We start from the raw sequence: 26,041 nt of genomic DNA, 5'->3' as shown, positions 1-26,041 counted from the left end.
GTGACACTGGATAAGAGCATATGCTAAAACCAAATTCTCTATTTCAAATGGGGAATGTACATTGCTCCTTCTTACCTCTATGACGTTGATGATCTCCATGTTGACATCCAAAACGAACCTTATGGCAGTCACATCCTCAAACGGCATGCGGTGCTTGAAGAAGTAGAATGGATTACCGTTCACATTCACCTGCAAGAGCCAGAGAATAAGGCAGGGAGTCAACAAAGGATAAGATTTAAAAAAAAAAAATTTATTCCAAAACATTCAATATGTTTATTGAACATCATGCCATACGCAAAATGAGATTACATTCCACTGAAGAAAGAAGGGATTGAATTAATCAGACCATACAAATATGCGATAGAAGTACACACACACACACACGCACACACACACACACGTTTGTATTGCTATACTTGTGAGGACTTCCCATTGACTTACATTAATTCCGTATCCTCTAACCCTAACCCTAACCCCAACCACTACATGCCTAACCTTAACCCTAACCTTAACCTAACTGTAACCCTAACCCTAATTCCCAACCCTAAAACAGCCTCTTGAACTTGTGGAGACCAGAAAAGGGTCCCCACCTTGCATAATTTTCCTCATCTTTCTATCCCCCCCCTCCCCCCACACACACACAGTTCCTGTCTGTCTGACCTGGTAGCCCTCTGCAGTGATTTTGTAGACCAGCTCAAAGTCCTCTCCCCTGCGGAAGGGCATCTCTTTGGGCCTCTCCTCTTTTTCCCAGCCACCATTCCGCATGGTGTTGAACACCACCACATTGGAGTCTAACTGGGGGTTGAAGTGGAAGGCGTTGTCACAGTCCTGGGCCGACCCACAGTGCAGATTGATGTTGAACCTGTGGGGAGGCGACAGAAATATTATGATATCATTAACAATGCTCTTGAGTCAGCGCTGGCTTGACTCAAAAAAGTGAATGGATGATGCTCTCCACAGCATAACGGGACTGGTGAAATTTGGGATTAACTAAAAGCCCAGTATAGTTCTGCCCATTTTTGGTTCCATGAAGCCTCGTTCATTCTCCCACCGCAATACTATGTGTCTAGCCCCACTCGCTGCCCTGCAGTACCCTCCATGGCCAGCTCCTCACCTTTTGGCATCTTGAGGAACAGTTCCCTTGAAGTACAGCGACATCCCACACCTCAGACCGCCGTAGATGTACTCCATATTTGGGTTGACCTGTACAACACAAACACTGGGATTAATACAGAGCAGTTTGACTATTGCAGTGGCTCATAACCCAGATCATGGAGAGCTATAAGGACATTGTGGCACTGAATGTATCAACCAATTAAAGCAGTTAACTCAGTTACCCAGAACTATTTCATTAAAAGTGACTGAAAATTTTTTGATTTTTTTCAAAAGGTTCAAAAGGACCGAGGTTGCAAAATTGTTGGCTTATAGCAACAGAATGCAGATGAAGACATGGAGGGGTATGAGTAGTGAAGTAGCACAGTCAGTGTGTAAAACACTGATGGACTGAGATATGTGTGTGAGAGAGAAATGGTTTGTTTCTGCATGCGTGCATGCCTGTATGTGTGTGTGTGCATGTGGTGTGGAGTCGTCGTTTTTGCACAAACCCTTACCTGCTCCTTCTTCGCTGGACGTGCTGGAACTTCACATATCGGTTTCTCGATTTCTTTTGCCTTTTAACGAGAACAAACAACATTGTACCTTGTAATCCATTCATGCTAACACATGCCATAATTCAAGTATAGATGCTCAAAATGTGTTTGGCGAGAGGCTAGCATTTTCATACTAACCGGTCCCTTGGCTGCTCCGGGAAGTGTTGTAAGACCCATTCCCTGAAAAACAACAACAACAAATCAGTCAGGCGTGGGGAGGGGCAACAATGTGCTTCCCCATCCAGTCATATCAACAAATGCCTAGATACAAATTCAAATGCCCAAATGCAGATACCAAATGTAACTAAGACGCAGCAGATGTGGGATAAAAGCATCTGCCTACACATGTACTGGATATATATTCGTTAAAGTATAACTGAATACGAAATGACCGCTCACCATTTCGATGTTGAAACTCCGCATGATGACATCCCCGGCAATCTTTATGGCAGTGGCGGTGGCCGCCGGCATGCGGTGCTTGAACACGTGGAAGGGACGGCCGTTCACCTTCACCTGCAGGAGCCAGAGAAGAGAAGGAGAGGAGGTGAGAGAGGCTGCGGTTAGTAATTTTCGGTCGCGTGAGTGGCGTCCACCAAAGCATTCACACTGTCATTTGAATATTACGCCCAAATGCAATAAATGAGATTATGTTCCTCTGTAGTTAGGAGGCATTGCATGTACACTGTGGCGCCCCGATCCCTTATCGGTGCTCCCCACGAGACCACCAGGACGGCCGAGCCCATCGACACCGGCGGCCGCTGGGAAAAGTGGTGAGTGGGCGGTACCTAGCAAACCCCTGTCTAGAGACGTTCAGGACCCTGGACAGCCCCCCGGCAGACCAACTGAGGCGACAACCGGCAGCACCATGGACAGGGCTGCAGCAGAGGGAAGGTAAGGGGAATTTTCCACTCTGCTGCACACCTGCAACTGCTCACTGGATTGGCTGCCGGCGCCCACCTGAAGCTGCTTGTACTAACGAGCAGGCAGGCTTATATAGACCAGCACAACCCAAGGAAAGAGAGTTGCTGGGTCTTTCGTCGCTGCTACGCTGGACGACTCTACCCCAGGAAGAGACTGGAAGCGGCCGTGGGCTAACTCGCTGGAAACGGAGGATCACCAGCCGGCAGCCGGAGCAAGGAACCGGAACCGGACCCGGATCGGGCTGACCACGCCCTATCCCCCCCTTAACCCACTTCTTTTTTTCGTTTCTCTCCAGAAGAGGGTGTGAAGACCTGGAGCGGAGCACTGATACCCCGACCGGGAAGACTTTTTAGTTGGTTTTGGCTCCCCCTACCCCTACCCCTACCCCTACCCCTACCCCCACTCATTACAAGTATTAAAGACCTTTTTGTTAAACACTACCTCTGCCTCACCGTGCTGGTTCTTCCGTCACTCAACCCCCCGTTGGCTGAGAGAGTTCACACATGGTGGAGAATGCGGGCATGCTAACTCCACGCTACGGGGTGACGGAACCAGACAGAAACTAGCTCTAAAAAAAAAAAAAAAAAAAAAAAAAAAAAATTTTTTTTTGTAAAATGGAGGAGGCCATTAAGGCTGTGCTGCAGACGCAGAAGACGCTGGAGGCAGCCATGGCGGCCCTGGTCACCCGCCCGTCAGAGAACAAACTGACGCCGCGGGATGTACTGACAAAAATGACTCCTGAGGATGACGTAGAAGCCTACCTCGAGTTGTTTGAACGTACCGCCCACCGAGAAGGCTGGGCCCGGGGAGACTGGGGGGGCATCTTGGCGCCGTTTCTGATCGGGGAGGCCCAGAAAGCCTGCCGGGACCTGACCGATGCAGAGGCCGCCAACTACAACCACCTCAAAGTAGCCATTCTGGCGCAGTATGGCTATAGCTTGCCGGCTAAAGCCCAGCGGTTCCACCAGTGGGCCTATAGCCCCAGCCAGCCAGCGAGAGCCCAAGTGACAGCCCTGAGCCGCATCACCCGGAGCTGGCTGGTGGAAGGAGATGGTCCCGCCCTATTGGATCGAGTGGTGCTGGACCGGTGCATCCGGGCCCTGCCCCCGGATGCGAAGAGGTATGTTGCCCAACAGGGCCCCCGAACACTAGAACTATTAATTGCCCTATTGGAGAATCACCAGGTCACGCAGGAGATGCTGCGGACCAGCCGACCCGACACGGTAAGAGGGACAGCCGGGGGATACAGGCTGGAGAAAGGCCCCGCCCGGAGAATGGCTGAACCCCTGGAGCCGCGACCGCTTGGGCGCCCTACAGCGCCCCCAAGGGGACCCCCGGAAAGACGCAGGTGCTATACCTGTGGAAGAGAAGGTCACCTTGCCCGGGATTGCCCCGACCGGGATGAGCCCATGCCCACCGCAGATACGTCGGAGCCCCCGGTGTTCCCGTGCCGATACATCACCACCTGCTGGGCACATGAGGGAGCCAGAGCCCCAACATTTCCGGTAACCATCGGCGGACGGGATACCGAGGCCCTACTTGACTCGGGCAGTATGGTGACCCTCATCCGGCCGGAGTTTGCGGGGGACTCCCGAGGTAAGGCAATTGCCGTGGCCTGTATTCACGGGGACACTAAGCAGTATTTCACGGCTGACATTGTGATGACCACCCCCCGAGGCTCGGTGGCCGTCCGGGCAGGAGTCGTGGAGAACCTGCCCGTCCCTGTACTGGTGGGCCGGGACTGTGCTGTATTTGGTAGGTACTGGAAGGAGTCTCCAGCGAACCTCGAACCAGAGGGCAGGCGCAGACCCCAGAAGAGGCGACCCCAGCACACCGAAGGGGGTACTCAACCGGCCTGGGCTGGCCTCTCGGGGGACAACCAGGCAGGACCGACGGATGCTGCGGGTGAGGGGAGGCCGCAAACCGGCCGTACTAAGGAGACCACCGCCACCGCATCAGAGGCCGTAGCCGAGAACCCCGTCGGCCTGGAGGAGGTAGGCTCGGATGAGACCTTCACTGAGTTTGCACCACAGCCAGGGAGCCAGACCGGGGAGCAGGGTCGCTTTGGAACCGCGCAGCTGCAGGATCCCAACCTGACACAGGCCTGGAGGGACGTCCAGAAGATCGATGGGCAGTTACTACCGGGGGTAAGTGAAAGAACCTACCCATATTTTATGAGTGAGCAGGGGCTGTTATATAGAGTATCCCAGGTCAAGGAAGAGATGGTTAACCAGCTGTTAGTCCCCAAGACTTACATTTCAAAGGTCCTGTACCTCGCCCACACCCACCTCCTGGGGGCCCACTTGGGAGCGGAGAAGACATATGAGCGCATAATCGCACGGTTCTACTGGCCCGGAGTGAAGAGGGCCGTCGAGGAGTACTGTCGCCACTGTGCTGAGTGCCAGCTCCACAGCCCCAAGGTGAAGTATAAAAACCCCCTGATCCCTCTACCCATCATAGAGGTCCCCTTCCACCGCATCGCCATGGACATCGTGGGCCCCCTTCCAAGGTCCAGCCGGGGGCACAAATATATCCTGGTCATCATGGACTACGCTACCCGGTTCCCAGAAGCCATTCCGTTGCGGACGGCCACCGGGAAAGCTGTAGCCCGAGAACTGTTCCTGCTGTTCAGCCGTGTGGGTATCGCGTCGGAGATACTCACCGACCAGGGGTCCTGCTTCATGTCCACCGTAATGAAGGCGATGTGCCACCTGCTGAAGGTGAAGCAGGTGAGGACTTCCGTCTATCACCCGCAGACCGACGGGTTGGTAGAGCGGTTTAACCATACCTTGAAACAGATGATGAGAAAAATGATCGAAATAGATGGTAAAGACTGGGACCAACTGTTACCATACCTCATGTTTGCCATTCGTGAAGTACCTCAGGCGTCTACAGGATTTTCACCATTTGAGCTGCTGTATGGGCGGCGACCCCGAGGATTGTTGGACCTGGCCAAGGAAACATGGGAGCGCCAACCTTCGCGACATAGCACGGTCATCGAGCACGTGGAGCAGATGCACCGACGGATGGCCCAGATCTGGCCCATGGTCCGGGAAAACATGCAGCAGGCACAGCAGGCCCAGGCCCGGGTATACAATCGCGGAGCTCAGGTGAGAGAATTCCAGCCGGGCGATAAAGTGATGGTCTTAGTCCCCACCCACGAGTGTAAATTTTTGGCTAAATGGCACGGGCCATACGAAGTGGTTGAGAAAACCGGGCCTGTCAACTATAAAGTCAGCCAACCGGGACGACGCCGTCACACCCAAATATACCACATAAACTTGTTAAAACGTTGGTATGAAACTGAACAACCGCCGGCACAGGCCCTCTCTGCTCACGTCTCCCCACAGGGCACCCCTGAGGTAACAATGGGAAAGCAGCTGACGGGCCACCAGATCCAAGATCTCCGAGAACTTCTGGAACGGAATCGGGATGTGTTCTCGAAGCTCCCAGGCCGGACCTCCATCATAGCCCACCACATCACCACAGAGCCCGGAAAGAAGGTTAGGCTGAGGCCGTACCGGATCCCTGAGGCCCAGCGTGATACCATCCGGGAAGAGGTCAGGCAAATGTTAGAGATGGGGATCATTGAAGAGTCCCGCAGCTCGTGGAGCAGCCCAATAGTCATTGTACCCAAACCCGACGGGAGCCTGCGGTTTTGCAATGACTTCAGGAAGTTAAATGAGATCTCACGTTTTGACGCTTACCCCATGCCCAGGGTCGATGAGCTGATCGAGAGGCTGGGACCAGCTCGATTCCTCAGCACGTTGGATCTCACCCGTGGGTACTGGCAAGTTCCCCTTTCCCCCCAGGCCAAGGAGAAGACGGCCTTTGTGACGCCGGATGGTCTCTTCCAGTACCGAGTCCTACCGTTTGGGATCCACGGAGCCCCGGCAACCTTCCAGCGGCTCATGGATCAGATCCTCCGGCCTCATCAGGAGTATGCGGCGGCGTACCTGGACGACATCGTGGTCCACAGTGCAGATTGGAGAACCCACTTGGGCAGGCTAGAGGCGGTGCTGGGGGCCCTCCGGGAGGCCGGCCTGACGGCCAACGCAACCAAATGCCGCCTGGGATTGGAGGAGGCGGATTACTTGGGATACACCGTCGGAAGAGGGTGTGTGAAACCCCAATCCACCAAGGTGGAAGCCATCGCGACGTGGCCTAAGCCCCAGACACAAAAGCAGGTGAGAACCTTCCTGGGCCTAGTTGGGTATTACCGTCAATTCATTCCAAATTTTGCCGCCATAGCAGCCCCCCTGCATGACTTGACTTCCAAGAGTCGAAGCAACCGAGTCGGCTGGACGGAGGAAGCTGACGGTGCCTTCGAAACCCTACGACAAGCCCTCTGCAGCGAACCGGTTCTGGTGACTCCGGTCTTCGATCAGACCTTCGTACTCCAAACGGACGCTTCCATCGTGGGGATAGGAGCCGTTCTCTCACAGATCCGGGAGGGGGCCGAGCATCCGGTAACGTACATCAGCCGTAAGCTCTTAAAACATGAGCGTAACTATGCCACAGTTGAAAAAGAATGTTTAGCTGTCAAATGGGCGATGGACAAGTTGCGGTACTACTTACTGTAGGGAGTAGGGAGTTTGTACTGATCACTGACCATGCCCCACTCAAATGGATGGCAGTGAATAAAGATAGTAACGCCCGTGTTACTAGGTGGTTTCTGGGGCTACAGTCTTTCCGCTTCAGGGTGGAACATCGAGCCGGGAAGCTCCACGGGAATGCTGATGCCCTGTCCAGAAGGGAGGAATGCCTATGGACGGGCGCTCCAGGGAACGGCATGGAGCTGAGGGAAGGGGTATGTGGCGCCCCGATCCCTTATCGGTGCTCCCCACGAGACCACCAGGACGGCCGAGCCCATCGACACCGGCGGCCGCTGGGAAAAGTGGTGAGTGGGCGGTACCTAGCAAACCCCTGTCTAGAGACGTTCAGGACCCTGGACAGCCCCCCGGCAGACCAACTGAGGCGACAACCGGCAGCACCATGGACAGGGCTGCAGCAGAGGGAAGGTAAGGGGAATTTTCCACTCTGCTGCACACCTGCAACTGCTCACTGGATTGGCTGCCGGCGCCCACCTGAAGCTGCTTGTACTAACGAGCAGGCAGGCTTATATAGACCAGCACAACCCAAGGAAAGAGAGTTGCTGGGTCTTTCGTCGCTGCTACGCTGGACGACTCTACCCCAGGAAGAGACTGGAAGCGGCCGTGGGCTAACTCGCTGGAAACGGAGGATCACCAGCCGGCAGCCGGAGCAAGGAACCGGAACCGGACCCGGATCGGGCTGACCACGCCCTATCCCCCCCTTAACCCACTTCTTTTTTTCGTTTCTCTCCAGAAGAGGGTGTGAAGACCTGGAGCGGAGCACTGATACCCCGACCGGGAAGACTTTTTAGTTGGTTTTGGCTCCCCCTACCCCTACCCCCACTCATTACAAGTATTAAAGACCTTTTTGTTAAACACTACCTCTGCCTCACCGTGCTGGTTCTTCCGTCACTCAACCCCCCGTTGGCTGAGAGAGTTCACAACACACACACACACACACATACACATATATATACAGACACACACACACATACACAGAAACACACATGCAAATACAAACACACAAAAACATACACATACTGGTAAAACACAAATACACAGTACAACTACACACACAAGTATGCACATGCACGCGCACACACACGCACACACACACAGACACACACACACACAAACACGCTCACACAAAGTTCCTGTGTTTCTGACCTCGTAGCCTTGAGCGGTGACATTCATGACTATCTCAAAGTCTTCTCCCTTACGGAAGGGCATCTCACTGGGTCTCTCCTCATTTTCCCAACTGCCTCTCTGGAAGCTGTTGAACACCACCACCTCTGTGCCATCGAACTGGGGGTTGAAGTGTAAGGCCTTGTTACAGCCTGACTCCACTCCACTCTGCAGGTTGATGTGGAACCTGCAGGGGGCGACAGAGTGCAAGTACGATTTACGTACATCACATTGCATTATAGGCACTTAAGCAAACACTCTTATCCAGAGAGACTTACACAAGTTTTTGCATAGCAGTCCTCACTGCTGTTTTACTGACAGGAGGCTCTTCGTGCTTTATTACACAGTACAGAACCTAGATTCCCAGAGCAGCCTTCTGTTTGTCATAACGCCCCTTAATGAATGTTTAAAGGATTTGTCAAAATGGAACACTTTGGCATCTAGACAGAAGTAGTAATGTGAAGAATACAAAGATGAGCATATTGTTGATCAGTAGAATATGGGAGTTCATCCACTGAAGGACCACAGCAAGAGGCCACTTATCGACTGATTCTTCCTCAAAAGTTTTCACAACTCTTCAGTGTGTGGCATCATTTAAACACTAAATGTCACAAAGGGCTGTTTAACATTGCATATCAGGTGTGCTGAAGTCCTGCTGCACTCCAAGCTCAGCACTTACACAGTGATACTGTGTTTTATTTCCTTGAAAAATCTAATAAGATGGTCCCTCCTTGAGTAAAAGATGTGCTAATTGTGTGGCACTCCTGCACCGTTGCATAAAGACACTTGTGTACCCTGTTACACAAGTTAATGTTACACACATCAGTCACAAGCAATCCAGGTCGAAGCTTGCAACCTGTGCCTGTGCTGCTACACGCAGAGGGAATTCCAAAGCCCAGAAACCACTAATCTACAGAGAAGAAATTTTACTGATCAACCAAAATATGAAACGTTATGCATTAATTGGGAGAAATGCGCTGTGGGGCATGTTGCAGTACATCCTGTAGTGTGGAGGCTTCCTACAGCTTTTTCAATTATGCAGAAATGTTCTCATTTAAAGAAAACAATACTGTCGTCAATTGTCTCAAATGCTGTGAACCCCAACCACAGAGTGAACGATCAGCCAAAACGGCACTAGCGATGCGGGAGGGAGGTTTCATGAATTTAAATAATCAGTGGAGCTATAATGAGCTGTCAATCACAGGAAGAATTTTTTTCTTCCTGCAGCAGAACAAAATTATTGAGGATAATCAGGGAGTCACTCAGAGCCAGGAACAGCTTTGTCCATGAAGCCTCAGTCATTCTTCCACCACTAAATTGTCTCAGCCCCATTCACTGCAGTACCCTCCATGGCTCACCTCTTGATGTCCTGTGGAATCGATCCCTTGAAGGACAGCGACATCCCATGTTTCAAACCACAATGGATGGGTACCACAATCGGCATGGACTGTGAAACACAAACACAGCGATTAATTCATATCTGACCGTCAAATCCAGCGGACATAACCGTGCCGGCTAGAGTGCTGTTCAGGGCCAACGTGTTCATACTAACCATTATCGATCCAAGACCTGAACATATCTTTGACATTTCACCTCCCTGTAAAACAAACAACTCAGTTAGGGGGTCGGGAAGGGAACATACAACAATACAAAAAGAGTGTGAGTGGGTGTGTGTGTGTGTGTAAGCGGTGAGAATCTAGCATTCTCATACTTACCAAAACCTGTTTTGGTGGTGGGCATATCTGCATGTCTCCTCCCTGAAACACAAACTCAGTTAGTCATGGGGAGGGGAACATACAGCAAAAAGGCAAATATGAATCCATAAATGCAACCACAAATGCTTAAATGCAAAAACAAACGCCTCAAGACAAATTCAAATGCTTCAATATAAAAATGTGCTGTGTCAATTGCAAGAAGACCTGCTAAATGCCCAAAAGTAAATGCTCAAATGTTTATTTATTAGAGTAAATGTTCATTTATTATTTAGCATAAAAACTCTAATAGAGTTTTGTTTGACCTCTAGTTTGCCCATCCTGGCTGTTGAACATCTATCCAGTCCTATTTTATTTAGCTGGCTTGAAGCATGTTAGGCATCTCCTTTCTTATAATTTATTGTTGGTGCTAAACATATACAATTTCCAAACTAATTTGGAAAGTGCAATTAGTTATTTGACACCACGGCTGTGTTCATGTGCAAACCCCACTGCAATACGATCGAGTAGAGCTGAAGGAAGACCTTCTATGTGCAGCTTCAACACGCAGTCCACATGTGGCCCATCGACCAACAGGGGTCACTGAAGGCCAATGAAACATAGAACCCTAAACGGCTGAACGGTCCCGTGGCCCGGGTGTTGCCATCGCCCATTGTGCATTGCCCTGTGGAGCTACCGGCCACAGTCGGTTCTGGCTGGGTCCGGATTTGATTCAAGATGGTGAGGCTTGCCCACGCACTGCAGCATGGTGCCTAAATCAAACGAGCCACCCAGCAGCTCGCTGCCCAAGCTTAAATGTAGGATGCTCCTGCTCACCCCAATGATGACGGTCTCCATGGAGACATCCCCGGCAATCTGTAGGCCAGTTACACGCTCCACCGGTATACGGTGCTTGAACAAGTAGAAGGGAGCACCGTTCACAACCACCTGCAGGAGCCGGGGAGGAAGGCAAAGGGTGAAAGGGTGCTTTTTAAAATATTTCTGTTAATGTTAATGTATTTCTTTTTTTTTTTACTCTCAAAGAATTAAATCTGCCAATAGAATGTCACACCCTACTTCAGTAAATGGGATTGCATTCATTTTCAGTGAGGAGTAATTGAATCTATGCAAACAATACATATATGCAAATACGCACGCATGCATGCACCTGCACAGACAAACACACACAGCATTGAGTTATGCACACACACTCTGAGCTGAGTCACGCGCAAACACATACAACCCCCATCCTTCTCACCTGGTAACCCTCACATGTGACTGCGAAGAGCACCTCAAAGCTCTTCCCTGGGGTAAAGGGCATCTTCTGAACCCTTTCCTCGCGTTCCCATCTGCGGTGTCTAAAGGTGTTGAACACTACCACCCATTTGGGCTTGAAACGGGGGTTGAAGTGCATGGTTCGGTCACAATGAGCCTGCAGGTTAATGTGGAACCTTTGGGGGGGGGGGGGGGGGGGGGGGGGGGCAACAGAAAGCACTTCATCACATATTCCTTTGTGTCACCAGATAAGATACTCAGCTCTTACAATCCTGCTCCTTCAATGCTCATTCATTTGTCCACCACGAATGGCTCTGCTCTATTCTCTTCAGTATTCTCTGTGTCCAGTAGGGGGCTCCTCACCTGGCGATTTTATGGTGAACAGTTCCCTTGAAGTACACAGTCATCCCGGGCTTCAAACCGCCCTGGATGGGTCCATCGTATGGGATGATCTGTGGAACACAAACACTGGGATTTATACAAAGCAGTTTGTCTGTTGCAGATTTTCATAACTCTGGTGCTTGAGAGCTGTGGGGTCTGCTGGGGTTCATTGTCAAATAGCACTTAATTGATCAAACATTAACAGTAAAGCAGTTGATCACACAGCTAACTCTGCTCATCTGAGTTATAGGGTCTAAACTAAACTAAACCAGTACACCTTGCAGTTCCCAAGGTCCTGCCTTGTGAATTTGTTGGTCTTCAGCCAGAGAATGCAGAAGGAGGGTGTGAGTAATGTAGTAACACAGTTACACAGTGTGTGGAAACAGAGAAACTGAGATGATAGTGGACAGAGTCAGGAATACAGAAAAATAGAAGGACAGGACGGATATGTACTTGAATTTAACAATGTTTACATCTAATTTTTGATGTTAACGTTTAGTTTTACATTTAATAAAAAGGTACAGAGAACTGTATGGCCCTATATGCACTATGCACGTCAGTAACACTGGAACTGACACAAAGCAGTTACTATTTAAATTGCCTGGAACAATTATTTTTAGTATTTACAATATTTATTTTTGTTTTACTTTAGATACTGGTAAAGTTTGAAAACATACTTGTAGAATTTTTAATGAAACATGTACCAGTCAAAACATTCAATCTGAGGAACACATACATTTCTGAATACTAGTGAAAATAGATTTCAGAGATCTGCAGGAATAGTAATGGTGCAGAGGTATGCAAAAGTTTTAGCACCTCTGATAAAATCACCTTTTCTGTTGAATCTCTAAGTAAAAAGAAGTTAACATAACCCCTGCAGGGTACAAACTTAAACATATTCTGCACATTTTTATGCACAATTGCTGTTTATTTGCAAAATTCATCAGTTTGAAAAAATGAAATGGTTAATGTGCTTCGTGTCAAAGTTTAGGCACCCTAGCAATCGATCCATTAACACTTTTTGTGGAGGTCTCAAAACTTTGTTGAACTGTTAGACCTTAAATTAAATCAGCTGAAGATAATTACAATGCTTAATAAGTCCTCTGACCCTTCTAACCTCTCAAGGTGTTTTTCTGACTCAACACCCATGGGCTACTCAATGCAGCTGACTGAGGACATGGAAATAAACATAACTAACTTTTACAAAGCATGGGGAAGGCTATGAGATATCTCAATGCTTCCAGTTTGGGATTTCCAGTCGGAAACATCATTAAGAAACAGAAGAACTGGTAAAGTCAAAGCAAGATCTTGAAGGCTGAGAAAAAATTCAGATAGATCTTCTTGTAGGCTGTTCAGGTACGCAAAGCAAAATCCTGTTAAAGACCTGCAGAGTCACTGATGTAATGGTGCACTGGTCCACTGTGCAGTATCGTGTACACAATCATGATCTGCAGGGAAAAGCTATCAGAAGAACACATTTCCTGTGAGCTCATTACAAACTTCTTGTCTGAAGTATGCAACGTAACACTTAGATAAGCCAGAGGCTTGTTTTTTTGGGGGGGGAAAAGTAATGTCCCAGAGTCAGTGAGAAATTGAAAGAGAAAAGAGTTTGGACATTTCAAAAATAAAAAAATAAATCCAAAACATATCTCAAAATCAACCATGAATGAATTAAAGGCACAAAAGACTAAGGTTTTGGAATGGCCTTCACAGTCCCCAGACTTGAGTATTATTGAAAATTAGTTGGGATATCTCAAACATGCTGTGCATGCAAGAAGAATATTTCATAATTAGAATGGTTCTGCAGAAGAAGAGTGGGAATAAATTCCTAAAGCAAAAATAGAAAGCCTGTTAGCTGGCTACAGGAGACATTTGGAGTCTGTGATTTGTGCCAAAGAATGTGTTACTAAGTAGGCTACTGACTGACAGGGTGCCCAAACTTTTACACATACCATATTGTCTTTTTTTCTGTCTGTTAATTTCAAAATGTTAAATGCAAAAGATAAATAATTTTGCATTAAAATTAACTTTCCTTGCAGAGGATGTGTTAACTCCCTTGTACATTGACTCAAACCCTTTGCAGCCATGCCATAGGAACGGACAGATGAAAACAGACCGAGAGTGACAGAATGGGGAGAAGAGTGCGGAACAGAGAAAGGCTACTCACAGGGTTGTTGATCCTCATGGTGATGGTCACACAGTAGGTCACACAGTAGATCACACAGTAGGTCAGTAGGACACACAATCAGACCAGAGACCGGAGACTCGCAGGCAGATTGGGGGAGAAGGTATGGACACCTTATCTTTTATAGTCTCTTTTTTCCCCAGCGGCTGGGGCTGGGGCATACCTCAAGGGTGGGGTACAGGCCTCCTATCTGTTCTGGGCTCTCATTTGCATATGCGCCCTTCAAATAAAATGATAGAAGAGGATTAGAAGAGGAGTCATCCAATTCCACGAAAGCGCAGCAAGTTCAGGTGAGGTTATGCACCCGTGTGTACGCATGTGCTTGTGTGGAGGGGCATTTTCATAAAAGCAAATGCATGCTGTTTTAATGCAGTCCAGCTGATATCACACAGAAAAAAGTAATTTGAATGTGAGAAAATTCTGATCATTACATTACATTACATTATATTACAGGCATTTGGCAGACGCTCTTATCCAGAGCGGCGTACAACAAAGTGTATAACCATAACCAGAAACAAGTATGACGAAACCCCTAGAGAGAAGTACCGGTCCAAGTGCAGGGAACAACCGCATAGTTCAACTTGGACCCTGATGGTTAAACTGATTAACACTAACAACGAGAACGGCAAGAACGCGATCTATGGAAAAAATACAAGTAGTCGTTAAGACAGTTAATGCACCTAAGTCACCTACGAAACAGCTGCCTAGTTACAACCCTAAGTTTAGTCATTTACAGGGGGGAAGGGAGGGATGGGGAGAGGTGCAGCCTGAAGAGGTGAGTCTTCAGTCGTCGTTTGAAATGGGTCAGTGTCTCAGCTGTTCTGACCTCCACAGGGAGGTCATTCCACCATCGTGGGGCCAGAACAGACAGGAGACCTGTTCTGGAAGTGCAGGTGCGAAGAGGGGGAGGTGCTAGGCGTCCTGAGGTAGCAGAACGGAGGGATCTGGCTGGCATGTAGGGTTTGAATATCTTGTGGAGGTATGCTGGGGCTGATCCCTTGACTGCCTGGTATGCTAGGACCAATGTTTTAAATTTGATGCGAGCTATAACAGGCAGCCAGTGGAGGGTAGTGAGCAGGGGAGTTACGTGGGAGTGTCTGGGGAGGGGTTTGGGGAGAGTCAAACATATGGACACTCAACATGAGAGCTGGTACTCTTCCTCTGCAGCCTGGCACACAGAGTGAGAGCTGGTACTCTTCCTCTGCAGCCTGGCACACAGAGTGAGAGCTGGTACTCTTCCTCTGCAGCCTGGCACACATAGTGAGAGCTGGTACTCTTCCTCTGCAGCCTGGCACACAGAGTGAGAGCCGGTACTCTTCCTCTGCAGCCTGGCACACAGAGTGAGAGCTGGCATAAGGCTCTGCGCCGTTCTTTACTGCTCACACAGTTCTGCTGTTTGGTGCATTTGGAGTCATACAATCACAAAAGGCACGTCTCTCCTTTTGCTGTGAACTGGGCATAAGCAGACATTCTGCAGGACTTCAGAATTAGAGCTGGTATCCTTTCTATTGCTGTTCATGTTCAAACCATTTTCCGTGCACTTACAAGTACAGCCAGCTGGTGGAGCTCCGGCCTTCTGTGTTCTTGGTGCCATTCTTCAGGTTGCGTAGTTTACTACAGTACATGACTGAAAGACGTTATAAACAGTCATTAACACCTTCAGTATTACTCATTGGGTTACTGTTCTAGTGTACACTTCCGCTGTTTCTTAAAAAAATATTTTTTTATTGAATATAAAACAGACACTTTTTTCCTACAACTTTCATTAAATAAATGTATTCAAACAGCTCCATTTGGATAAACAATCAAAAATAATGAGGCCTTTAGGACTAAATATTACCCAGGCCTGGGTAAATGCATTCAAATTATGATTATATTCCCTAGAAGTAACAATTGATTGTCTTAATATTTCTTTGAACTCTACTGGACTATCATGACCTGTTCAGCAGATGAGGACAGGGTGGGTGTGTATACTGCGCTCATTATTATTCATATCCGTAAGACGTCTATGTAAGCAATTCCTCCTTGCTAGGTCAAATCCACAAAACATGTAGAATGGATTAGCAAACTCCCATTTCCCCTCAAATATCTGCGAGAGGGTGAACAACTGGTCTGCTGTTGTGCGGCCTGGACGAAACCCGCATTGTTCCTTTTGAATATGAGATTTGACTATTGGTTGGAGCCTCCTTTCCAATACCATGGCAAAGGCTTTCCCAGGGAGGCAGAGGAGTGTGATTGCCTGGAGATTGGAACACACCCTCTGATCCCCATTCTTATAGATGGGGACCATCACCCCAGTCTGCCACTCCAAAGGCATTATTCCTGACTATCACACGACATTAACGATTCCTGTCAGCCATGACACTCCGACATCGTCCAGAGCCTTCTATATTTCAGGATGGATCTCATCCAACTGTGGTGCTCTGCCACTGAGGTGCTCAGCAAATCACCTCAGTGACGTCTGCCTCAGAGATGAGTTCTGGTCCCCCAGACTGTTCCAGCTCTGCCTCCTAAAATGACGGTGTATTTCTATTTGCGAATTCCTCAGTGTTCCTTCCGACAATGTCTCTAGTTGCAACTAGTTGTCACTGTCCTTGCAAAGAACAGCCTTCAGTGTCCCGCTTTCCCCTCCTGAGATGCCGAATGGTTTTCCAGAACCACTTTGAAGCTGACAGAAAGTCCTTCTGCAAGTCCACTCCAAACTCCTTCCATACCTCAGTCTTTGCTTCTGCAACTGTAGCAGGAGCAGCCTTTTTGCCTGCTGAGACCAGTCTTCTGAATCAAATACTCTGCACCCACCAGGCCCAAAAAGCCTCTGTGTTCAGTTTGACAACCGAAGACTCCGCTGTATTCATCTGGACTAGCTTATGACCACTGCCCCTAGCAGCCCCTTCCACAGCAGATCAATATTTACTTAGTTGATTTCCACATACGTCAGTACCTGTATGTATTCACTTGCTATGGACTACCAACGTGTTCCATACAGATTCCATGTCCCCAACCGGCTCTGGGATACAGGAGAAACTCTTTCAGAGGTGAGAGTCTAAATTATTCTGGATAGAGTTCTCCACCAGGTGTTCCCAGCAAACCATCATTAAATGTTTGGGTCTGCCTGGCAGCCTCCTCCACCGTCTAATCAAACTCAACACCAGATGGTGATCAGTTGACCGCTCTGCTCCTCTCTTCACCCGAGTGATCAGAACATCTGACATTGGGTCTGATGAAACAACTACAAAGCCAATCAATGACCTTTAGCTCAAGGTGCTCTGGTACACTTATGAACATCCATGTGTTCAGACATGGGGTTTGTTAAGGACAAACCGTGACCAGCACAGAAATCCAATGACATACCACCACTCTGGTCCTGATAGGAGAGGCCATCCCAACCGCGCCCCTCAAAGTTGCACAGTCAGGACAGTGATTTCCTACAGTAGCACCAACATTAGATGACTGGACAATGCTATAATGGTAAAGCCTAGCAAAGCTATTCATTTCCATCATAACTACACCCACAGCTCATTTGATTATAATAGCATTGTATCACTGAGCTACTGTGCAGTAACAGACTCAACAGCAGGTTTCAAACTCCGGCTATTTCACTCAAATAAAGAAAAGCTTGGATTCACAAATCTAAGCTCGAAACCTATTTTATTATTGCTCACTAGGTAGAAAGGATTTAATTGGTCTTCGAAACTCATTCCCCAGATAGTGTAATCTCCTCCACTGAAAACCTGGTTTTAGCCGAGGGGGAAGCAAGTCATTCCCTGCACAGGGCTTTCAATTATTTTTTACAAGGCTCACGGCCTTGTCTGTCATGGGCCATTTGTGAATGCAAAAGAAATTCAGTTTCCCAGACCTTTAAGTAAAAAAGACAGATATGCTATTGCATTGAAAGCTAATGTCTATTAGTACACCATTTCAGGGCACCTCCTGGCAGGTTTGTGGAAGGAAGACAAGCACTTTATGATGTTCCATAGAATAATGAACAGGAGTGACAACATGTTTTGCCATGAAGAATATTGGCTCTGACTGAATGCCCTTTAGCCATAGGCACTTGAACTTCACTGCTTGCATGCACATGCATGCAAAACACAGACATATGCAAACACAGACACCCATTCAAACTCACCCACTCATGCACACACCAACACAGATGCAGAGTACTTGCATTGTTACATAATGTACTATATAATTAAAAATCCTGCAATGAGTTTTAAAACTGTGCTGGTATGTGGCATTATGATTATGGCACTGCTTTCATAACCAAACCTTTTATGGATGAATCTTATAAAACCAAATCCCTGTAAGAACCCCAGTGTGTGTATGCACTGTAGGAAAGACGGAGCACAAGTAATGAACTCAATGCACCTTAAAAAAGGGTTCCCAGATGGAGCAGAATGGCAGGGTCTGGTAGGTGTGTAGGGCCTGATGATCTATTTAAGATATAGCAGAGCAGTCCCTTTAGCTGGCCAATAGGCTACGGCCAAGGTGTTGAATTTAACGTGAGCTGATGTAGGTAACTAGTTGATGGAGACAAGAAGGGGAGACGTAGCTGATCCTGGGGAGATTGTAAGTCAGGTGAGCAGCAGCGTTCTGGATGAACTGCGGAGGTCTAATGGCAGAGACAGGGAGGCCAGCAAGGAGAGAGTTTCAGTAGTCAAGGCGAGAGATGATCAGTGCCTGTACAAACAGCTGGATTCAGTTGTAGGTGAGGAAAGGGTTGATTCTCAGGATGATGTACAGGAAGAATCTGGATGCCTGACAACCTGAGCATCTTTGAAGACGGCAGGGACACATCTGTGGACAGGGATGAGTTCACCAGAGAGGATATCAATCCTTTGAGCTCTTGATATCAACCTTTGTGTGACAGGTTGCATACATTTTGTTGTTGATAACAACATTGCATGTGTTGATTGTCTGCAGCAGGTGAATGCATACTGACTTATGTGGAAATCAACAAAGTAAATATTGATATCAACTATATTCCTGAAGTCTAAGATGAGAGAAACCTCAAATGATTGATGTCCATAATGTCCGTGTGTAAGCTGTCGATCTCACCCTGAATGATGGCCAGCAGGATGATGATGACGATGATGAAGATGGTGATGTCAGACCACATGATACAGCTCGTACTCATCTCCTTCAGTCTCTTCTCCTATAACCCCATCAGCTTGCACCGCCACTTACATGTTGAACAGAGAGCACTGAGAGAGAGAGAGAGACTTAGACTTAGAAAAGCTCTTTGTTAAAGCGAAGCACTGCTGAGGGAACCCTCTACAGGTACCTAAAACAGAAAAACCAACCAAGCACAGACACACAAAAACTTCAACAATAAAATCAAACAACCGTCTTTTTAATATGTTTACAGCGTGAACACCAGGCTCCTTTCTTTATCAGCTTGACATGGAGGCCAGCTATAGTCCATTTGCACTTTGACTTATACAGACTGCAGTTCAGCTAATAAAACCCACTAACTCCAGGCTCGAGACCGCCATTACCCACAGAAATTAAACCACGTCTCTCACCTACCATTTACAGTGAGATTTTGGGGTTTTGCAAATAACCAGCTTTGGCCAACAACCATGAAATGAATCAGCAAGCTCTGATCACTCCTACATTGGCAGTATCTTGTACTGTACCCAGCAGAAAAACACCTGAAGGAGAAAAGAAAGAAAGAAAAAAACTTCAAGCCGTCCCACCCAGTTGTTTTGCTGCTCTAATTCAAGCCACACATTTAGGCGCTCATTAAACTTATGAAAGTGTTGGTTTTAAAAAAAATCTTAAAGTACTTGTTCAGAAATCTAATATGGGATTGCATTTTTTAAATTTATTCGTTATTAATTATTTTTATGAGCATTTGCTGCTGCTCCTTCAGTCTTTGTACCTTCCTTATTGTCCACGACGTTTGAATTTTCTTTCCAACAATTTTCTTTTCAGTTACATAAAATCTGCACAAAAAATTTCAACTTGTGAACCCATCGCATTGACCAGTCAGCAACCGACAAATGATGTAACTTTTTTCTTGGGACAAAAGAGCCATGTATCTCTAATTGCTAATTAGGTACACTCGGAGCGACGCTTTATTAGTCCTGCTAACTCGCAATTTAGGTAGTAAGTGTATAATTCGTCCAGGTGCGTAGAACTGCCGAAATCCGTCCTGCTAGAGTGGATAAGTATCTGTGTTCATTTACTAATTACATACCGCGTTAGATTTTAAACTTTTCCCTGTGTGGAAACTGGTCTTTGTTTTTAGGTTGTGTTAGGTTTCTTTGTTTTTAGGTTGCGTTGGGTTTCTTTGTTTTTAGGTTGTTGGGCTTCACTTTGATTCTTAGAATTGATAGATTGCGATTATTGCATTATTACAGACTGTGAACCTGTGTAATCAGCGCGTTGTTCGACTCAGGTTTTCAGTTGCTAATTAGGTACACTCGGAGCGACACTAGCGTCACTCCCTCCTAGTTTATGAACCAGCTCCCCATTACAGTCTGTGCTCTCCCCCTCAGAAGGCGCTTCCAGCGACGTGGCCCCCCTCGACAACGGAACCCCTCTAACCTCTGCTACCCCCCGCTGACCCCTTGTGAGAACTTCACGGTCACAGGGGGGCTATGGAACTGCCAGTCTGCTACGCGCAAGGCAGACTTCATCTCTGCCTATGCCTCCCTCCAATCCCTGCAGTCCCTTGCCCTCACAGAAACCTGGATCACACCAGACAACTCTGCCACTCCTGCTGCCCTCTCATCCTCCTACTCCTTCTCCCACACCCCCCGGCGATCTGGCCGTGGTGGTGGTACTGGTCTACTGATCTCCCCCACCTGGAAATTCTCTGTTCTCCCCCTCCCTGACCTGACTATATCCACTTTTGAATTCCATCCTGTCTCTATCACCTACCCTGCTAACCTTTATATTATTGTTATTTATCGTCCCCCGGGGCCCCTGGGAAACTTCCTGGATGAGCTAGACACCCTGCTCAGCTCCTTCCCTGAGGACGGCACCCCGCTGATCCTCCTTGGAGATTTTAACATCCACCTAGAAGCCTCCCAGTCTGCTGCCTTCCTACCCCTACTCCACTCCTTTGACCTCTCCCTACAACACTCTCCTCCAACCCACAAGGCAGGCAACCTCCTAGACCTGATCTTCCTGAGGACCTGCTCCAGCTCCAATCTTACGGTTACCCCCCTGCATACGTCTGACCATCATTTCATCTCCTTCTCCCTCCCCCTCTCTCCACCCCCTCCCTCTCCCCCTCCCATCCCCACTGTCACTGTCCGCCGTAACCTCCGCTCCCTATCACCCTCTTCTCTTGCTCCCAGAGTGACTGCTTCCCTCCCCCCTCTTCAATCATTTTCCAAGCTCCCCACTAACGCTGCATCCTCCACCCTAACGTCATCTCTCTCCTCAGCACTCGACTCCCTATGCCCCTTCGTCCCTAGGCCAGCACGTTCATCCCCTCCCAGTCCATGGATGTCTGACATCCTACGCACCTCCAGGGCCACCCTCCGCGCTGCTGAGAGGAAGTGGGCCAAATCCAGGGACCCATCTGACCTCTCAGCCTATCAGTCTCTCCTGACAGAGTTCTCTTCTGCTGTCACTGCCGCTAAGGCAAAATTCTACCAAACCAAAATTCATAACTCCATTTCTAACCCTCGTCAACTTTTCTCTATTTTCTCTTCTCTCCTCAGCGTGCCACCTCCTCCACCCCAGTCTTCCTTCACTGCAGATGACTTTGCAGCATTCTTTGACGAAAAGATTGCAGACATCCACAGCTCCTTTGCCCCCTCTGCGTCCTCCACCCCCTCTGCGTCCTCCGCCCCCTGTTTCTCCACATTTTCTCTCCTCTCAGACACTGAAGTCTCCCAGCTTCTGCTCACTCACCGCCCTACCACCTGCGCCCTTGACCCTATCCCCTCATCTCTCCTTCAAGCAATCACACCAGACATCCTCCCTTTTGTCGCCTCCCTCGTGAACTCCTCCCTATCTTCTGGATGTTTCCCCTCATCCTTCAAGAAGGCCCACATCACCCCGCTGCTGAAGAAACCCACACTAGATCCTTCAGTCATTCAGAACTACCGCCCGGTATCTCTCCTCCCTTTCCTATCCAAAACACTTGAACGTGCTGCATCTAACCAGCTCTCTGCTTTCTTCTCTGAGAACAACCTGCTTAATCCCCACCAGTCTGGCTTCAGGCCTGGCCACTCGACCGAGACTGCACTCCTCTCGGTCAGTGAGTCACTCCATGCCGCACAAGCAGCCTCCCTCTCCTCTGTCCTGATTCTTCTAGACCTCTCCGCTGCATTTGACACTGTGGACCACTCTACCCTCCTGTCCTCCCTGGTAGCAACAGGGATCCGCGGCACAGTCCTTGACTGGATTGAGTCTTACCTCTCTGACCGTTCCTTCCAGGTTGCCTGGGCGGGTAAGGTATCACCACCCCGTCCCCTCATCACCGGAGTTCCCCAGGGTTCAGTCCTTGGTCCCCTTCTCTTCTCCATGTACACCAGATCCCTTGGCCCTGTAATATCTGCCCATGGCTTGTCCTATCACTCCTATGCCGACGACACGCAACTCTTTCTCTCCTTCTCCCCATCGGACACTCAGGTCCCTGCCCGCATCTCCGCTTGCCTGAGGGACATTCAGAGCTGGATGGACAATCACCACCTGAAGCTCAACCCGGGAAAGACGGAGCTAATCTTTATTCCTGCTCTATCCTCTCCCCTCCTCGACTTTTCCATTTCCTTAGGGGACACCGTAGTGACATCATCACCCTGTGCCAAGAATCTCGGAGTGATGATGGACAACAGGCTGTCCCTCTCCAACAACATTGCAGCAGTAACCCGGGCATGCAGATTTTTCCTATACAACATCCGCAGAATCCGCCCCTTTCTCACCACCTACTCAACCCAGCTCCTGGTCCAAGCAATAGTTCTATCCCGCCTGGACTACTGCAACTCTCTTCTGGCTGGACTACCGGCATCTGCCACCAGACCCCTGCAGCTCATTCAGAATGCTGCGGCTCGTCTGGTCTTCAACCTCCCCAGACACTCCCACGTAACTCCCCTGCTCACTACCCTCCACTGGCTGCCTGTTATAGCTCGCATCAAATTTAAAACATTGGTCCTAGCATACCAGGCAGTCAAGGGATCAGCCCCAGCATACCTCCACAAGATATTCAAACCCTACATGCCAGCCAGATCCCTCCGTTCTGCTACCTCAGGACGTCTAGCACCTCCCCCTCTTCGCACCTGCACTTCCAGAACAGGTCTCCTGTCTGTTCTGGCCCCACGATGGTGGAATGACCTCCCTGTGGAGGTCAGAACAGCTGAGACTGTGATCCATTTCATTACATTACATTACATTACAGGCATTTAGCAGACGCTCTTATCCAGAGCGACTTACACAACTTTTACTTAGCACTTTACATTGTATCCATTTATACAGCTGGATATATACTGAAGCAATGCAGGTTAAGTACCTTGCTCAAGGGTACAACGGCAGTGTCCTTACCCGGGATTCGAACCTGCGACCTTTCGGTTACAAGCGCAGTTCCTTACCCACTGTGAAACACTCCGTCCAAACGACGACTGAAGACCCACCTCTTCAGGCTGCACCTCTCCCCATCCCTCCCTTCCCCCCTGTAAATGACTAAACTTAGGGTTGTAACTAGGCAGCTGTTTCATAGGTGACTTAGGCGCATCAACTGTCTTAACGACTACTTGTATTTTTATTTATTTATAATTTTTCCATAGATTGCGTTGTTGCTGTTCTCGTTGTTAGTGTTAATCAGTTTAACCATCAGGGTCCAAGTTGAACTATGCGGTTGTTCCCTGTACTTGGACCGGTACTTCTCTCTAGGGGTTTCGTCATACTTGTTCCTAGTTATGGTTATACACTTTGTTGTACGTCGCTCTGGATAAGAGCGTCTGCCAAATGCCTGTAATGTAATGTAATGTAATTAAAATATTTGTGTTCATTTTTTTATGATTTAAAAAGCCTGGACAGCTGATCAGCTGCGGCCCCTACACTAAGTGGTAATCTGGCCCCCGCTGTGGGTACCCATGGGGGAAGGGATCACCGATACATGACGCGACACTGATATTCCACCAAATTAAATCCCCCCATTTAACAGGCAACATCATGGCCAACCATGTGTTGCCCTGTGGGGCTCCCAGCTATAACCAATGTTAGCACCATCTGGATTCAATATCATTTCCATCCTACGACCCACTTCCACTCACACCTGCTCATTCTTAGTGCTTTAATTATGCCGATTGCTCATAAAAATTTACATAGTGACGAATAATGCTTCAGAACAGGCGATGCAAATATGGCAGATTTTGCTAGTCAAACAGAAGCTGAGATAGTTTCTACAGAATCCTGGTGTGTTGTTTCTAACCGAGGCATTGCGGCTCTCATGCAGTGAATACCTGCACAAAACGGACACACTGTAAGTTCACATCTGATTTGCAGCCCAGTAAACAGACGCACTGCTGATCGGTGAAAAAGTAAATTGCCAGGTTGCTCGGATAAGTTAAGATAGAAAGAACGTGCAGACAGTGCCAGGGGACACGCAAAGACAAACGTATTTCGCCCCTCTCATTTATAGGGAAGGGGACTTTATTCCTGCTTCACAAGGGCTCAGTCTAAGCCAAACTGGGCTTCAACCTCCTGTACAACTTCCAGGAGATCACCTACAAGAGGCTCACTTTCTGCGACACCTGTGGAGGCTTTGTGAGTGTGCAGCATGGTTCTAATCCCCCCAATCTCTCACTGTATTACATATTTCTGCATTTACCCATACTTTCTCCCCATTCAGAATTCCTAATTTTAAGTCTGTCTTTGCGACACCCCCTGTCAATTCAAACAACTTGTCCAGAAACTTATTTTCATTCCACAGTCTGCGATTTAAACTCTCTCAGACACCAAGCTGGAAGAGGACTTTTGTATTTTGAGCAAACAGACTGTGAGCGCCTAATTGCTTCCAAAATTTCAGAGCCCATGGCATAATTAATAAGCAAATATTTTTTCTGTGGCCCATCCCTTATTAGAATTTAGCCTTTCTGCATTCAAATATGGAAATTAAGTAATTATTTAGTTAGTCATTTAATTTAAAATACATTCGGTGTCCAACCAGGGGCTGTACATGTCATATTTCCCACCCGAATTTGGAATGTCCAGTTACCTGCAACGGCAGCTGTGTTCGATGCGCAAACCTCACTGCCAGTTGGGGAAAGTGTAAACATCTGAGGTAATCCTTCAAAATTCAGCACATTAAATTTTCACACTGCAGACTACAGCTATGCTGGCATAAGCAACGTCTGAGGAAGACCTTTCATACGCAGCTTTGACATGCAGTCTTATTGACGCCCGATCAACGAGCGGGTGGTGGTGGACAGCAATGAACACAAACCCCCCCCCCCCCCAATACGTTGCTTATGCCAGCATAGCTGTAGTCTGTAGTGTGAAAATTTAATGTGCTGAATTTTGAAGGATACACCGAATGTATTTTAAATTAAATGACTAACTAAATAATTACTTAATTTCCATATTTGAATGCGGAAAGGCTAAATTCTAATAAGGGATGGGCCACAGAAAAAATATTTGCTTATTAATTATGCCATGGGCTCTGAAATTTTGGAAGCAATTAGGCGCTCTCAGTCTGTTTGCTCAAAATACAAAAGTCCTCTTCCAGCTTGGTGTCTGAGAGAGTTTAAATTGCAGACTGTGGAATGAAAATAAGTTTCTGGACAAGTTGTTTGAATTGACAGGGGGTGTCGCAAAGACAGACTTAAAATTAGGAATTCTGAATGGGGAGAAAGTATGGGTAAATGCAGAAATATGTAATACAGTGAGAGACTGGGGGGATCAGAACCATGCTGCACACTCACAAAGCCTCCACAGGTGTCGCAGAAAGTGAGCCTCTTGTAGGTGATCTCCTGGAAGTTTGTGTACTTGATACACTAGATTAAATTACTCTCTGGTTTAGCTAGCTTATTTTTCTGTTCTTTTGGCAACATCCAGCATCCTTTGACCCTGGTACTGTGTGTCTGGATTGTTTTGTATGTCCTGTAGTAGTTTGTAGTGTTTGTTTTGTTCACAGTAAAACACTTGTGCTTTGAGTTGCTGCTTTTGTCTGTGTTTGATTTATTGTTTTTACCGTCATTTATA

At 47.9% G+C, this 26,041-nt stretch overlaps 1 protein-coding gene across 1 annotated transcript in view; it reads right to left on the bottom strand.

Annotated features, from left to right (window-relative positions):
* Positions 1–26,041, bottom strand: part of LOC118210154 — a 158,747-nt gene that overhangs the window by 65,007 nt on the left and 67,699 nt on the right. The gene's annotated exons all lie outside the window — the stretch shown is intronic.

The sequence above is a fragment of the Anguilla anguilla genome, chromosome 12, assembly GCF_013347855.1.
Source record: "Anguilla anguilla isolate fAngAng1 chromosome 12, fAngAng1.pri, whole genome shotgun sequence".
Taxonomy (NCBI): Eukaryota; Metazoa; Chordata; class Actinopteri; order Anguilliformes; family Anguillidae; genus Anguilla; species Anguilla anguilla.
Note: the sequence above shows the minus strand (reverse complement) of the source record. Positions and strands in the feature narration are given on the sequence as shown.